Source organism: Crocuta crocuta, unplaced genomic scaffold, assembly GCF_008692635.1.
Source record: "Crocuta crocuta isolate KB4526 unplaced genomic scaffold, BGI_CrCroc_1.0 scaffold1269, whole genome shotgun sequence".
Classification (NCBI taxonomy): Eukaryota; Metazoa; Chordata; class Mammalia; order Carnivora; family Hyaenidae; genus Crocuta; species Crocuta crocuta.
In genome coordinates, this window is record NW_027531335.1 from 523,379 (window position 1) to 526,503 (window position 3,125).

The 3,125-nt window shown below is 48.6% G+C and overlaps 1 long non-coding RNA gene across 1 annotated transcript in view; it reads left to right on the plus strand.

The window, feature by feature from the left end:
* Window positions 1-6: 6 nt before the first annotated feature.
* Window positions 7-3,125, plus strand: part of LOC144238166 (uncharacterized) — a 52,248-nt gene continuing 49,129 nt past the window's right edge. The window contains exon 1 of the long non-coding RNA XR_013337032.1: window positions 7-93. This is a non-coding gene — a long non-coding RNA (uncharacterized LOC144238166). The remainder of the gene's footprint in view (window positions 94-3,125) is intronic.

Sequence of the window (3,125 nt, forward strand, 5' to 3'; positions counted from 1 at the left end):
GGAGAGATCGACGCGGGGCTCTCCCCCACAACCCTGGCATCACGACCCGAGCCAAGATCAAGAGCCGGATCCTCAACCGAATGAGCCATCCAGGTACCACACACAGTGACCACATTTCATGGAAAATCACTTTCACGAAAAAGCAAGCGTTTGTTGTCTACCTCTTCCTATCAGAGGGCAGCACTAGGGAATCAAAATATGGGATCTCTACGTGAGCGCATGCTAGCCCTTCCAGAGTCAGAGTCCTGGCCTGATCTGTTTGTGGAGCCAACATACGGGGCCTCAAAGGGCCTGTTAACTCTATGTGGTGAAAAGCCACCCCCAGCCCTACCCAGTCAGCCAGCTGGCTCTGACCCCAAGAGAAACTACGAGCTGGAATGAGAGGCTGTGGATGATTGGATGATTGGCTATACACCCCGTTTCACCGCTAGCCATCACCCCATACACATGCTTCACCTTGTCCTTAGATCCAACACCTTCCTGAGGAGGAGCTCAGAGGGTTACCGTAGCTTTTCCCCGAAGCCCTTTTCACGCCTGTTCTTCAGATCTGGAGCTTCTTTTAAAACATTGTTTTATTTTGAGAGAAAACACAAGCCGGGGAGAGGGCAGAGGGGGACAGAGAGGGAGAGAGAAGCTGAAGTAGGCTCCTAGCTCAGCATGGAGCCCGACACGGGACTCGATCCCATGACCCTGGGATCATGACCTGAGCCGAAGTCAAGAGCCAAGCACTCAACTGACTGAGCCCCCCAGCTGCCCTCAAACCGGGAGCATCTTGAACTTATCACTTGATTTTTTAAGGGGGGAAATTTGATTTTGCAGGGGACTAAACAACGGGAAAAGCGATTTTCCCTTAATTTAGTTTTTAAGTTAATATATAGGAAGGTCGACTTACTGGTCTATACAGTTCTGTGAATTTTAACCTATATATAGATTCATGTAGTCCACACTGAAATTGGGGTACAGAGCAGTTCCTTCACCCCCCAAAGCTCCCTAGAGCTACCCTTTTGTTGGTATACACCCCCGCCCCCAAACCCTAGCAACCACTGATGTGTTTCTCCATCACTATAGTTTTGTGGGGGTTTTTTTGAGAATGTCATATGCGTGGAAACACACAATAGGTAACTTTGAAACTGGCTTCTTTTACTCAGCAGATATCTTTGAGATTCAGCATGCCATTGCATCTATCAGTAGTTCATTCAAGTACATTTTAAATTAAAAAAAAATTTTTTTTAATGTTTATTTTTGAGAGAGAGAGAGAGAGCACGCGCAGGGGAAGGGCAGAGAGAGAGGAGACACAGAATCCAAAGCTGTGCTGACAGCTCAGAGCCCGACGCGGGGCCTGAACCCACAAACCGCGAGATCATGACCTGAGCCGAAGTCGGATGCCTAACCCACTGAGCCACTCAGGCGCCCCAAGCACATTTTTGAACTTAAGAATTGCTCCCTAGTTTTATTCAGATCGGTTCTCTATAAGCAGGCTTTGTAATAGTACAATAACAATATAATTTCTGTGCAATTAAATCACCTTCAGTCAAGTGACTGACAGCAATTAACATGTTTCCCTTATCCAGTTTTTAGTCTGTTTCTTCTGGTGAAAAGTGTAGAGAGGCAGGAAGTAGGTAGCAATTTCTAAACTTGCATTACCAGAGTTCTAAAGCCAGAAAGCAGCGTCTCTTAGGATCTAAACTATTTTTTTAAAAATTATTATTTGAGAGAGAGAGACAGAGAGCATGAGCAGGGGAGAGGGGCAGAGAAAGAGAGAGAATTGTTAAAAATAAATTTTTTTAATGTTTATTTTTGAGAGACAAGCAGAGCCTGAGCAGGGGAGGGTCAGAGAGAGAGGGAGACACAGAATCTGAAACAGACTCTAGGCTCTGAGCTGTCAGCACAGAGCCCGACGCGGGGCTCAAACCTATGAACCACGGGATCATGACCTGAGCCGAAATCAAGAGTCAGACACTCAACTGACTGAGGCTCCCAGGCGCCCCTGAACTATTCTTAAATCACTTCTCTCACCGCTTGGGGAACCTATCAGGATGGCAGTGACCATATGGTTATTGCCCCGGAGCTCCTGGGTGGTTCTTGAGCCGCTGCCACACGGAGGAGTGAGTTTAACTGTCACGGAGCCCCTCAGCTGCCCTCCTGAGCACCCCAACATGTCTTTTACTAAGGCTTCGTCACGCCTGGAATTCCTACCGTTAGAATCACGGGTCTAGGCTAACAAATTCCGCAAGACCTCTCTGCAAAGGATGCAAACACGTCGCTTACAGGGATGCCCCATTATGCAGTTGGGGCCCAAGAGAGTAGAACAAAACCTTTTGATGGTGGGGGCAGGCTGAGAACGCGTGTCGCCTGCTCCACAGATATGCCTGCCTCCTGCCCCAGCGGGCCCCCGCTATTGAATTGGAAAGCTAGATGCCTTGTACGCTAAGTAAAAGCTTTGAACCCCAATTGTTTTTAAAAAAGGTGTTGGAATCCAGTGCATTTAGCCAGAGCTAAGGAGACAGGGGCACCTTCAGATCTCAGGAGAACTGCCCCTCTCTAGAGTTTCCTCGTCCCCAAAGGCAGGCCACTTTTGAAGTCCTACGTATGAGAGGAACTCATTCGCCAGGTGCCGGAGACTTCAGGTGGAGGGTGAATGGAGCCGGTTTCTGTGCCGGGGTGGCTCCGTGTTGCGTGGCCAGATTCATGTGGAGCTGAGTGCAGTGGAACAGCCCTGGCACTCCGCACGCAGAAAGTGAGCTCCCCCGACCTGGGACCAGAGCCTTGGCCTCTGCACCAGCGTTCTTCCATGACCTTCCCATGACGCAGACATGTACAAGTCACGGCACAAGAGCGTGTGTGTCTGGTGATGCGGCTAATTTCTGTCCATTCGTTAGCCAGTGCCCAATAATTTGTAAGTTGGTAGATTGTGCTTGAATTAACCCGTTTTCAATTTAATGGCTCATACAACAGAAGGCTGCTTATTGTATCCGTATATAGGCTGCTCTTAGTGCATCCAAAGAATGTTTAAAACAACAAAAGTGCCACCTATCACCTTGGCTCCTAACAGATTGAAATCATATGATGACAGCGGCCCTTGGTTAAGTGAGTGAGGCAACAGGTCAGCAGCAGAAGTGAGGCTG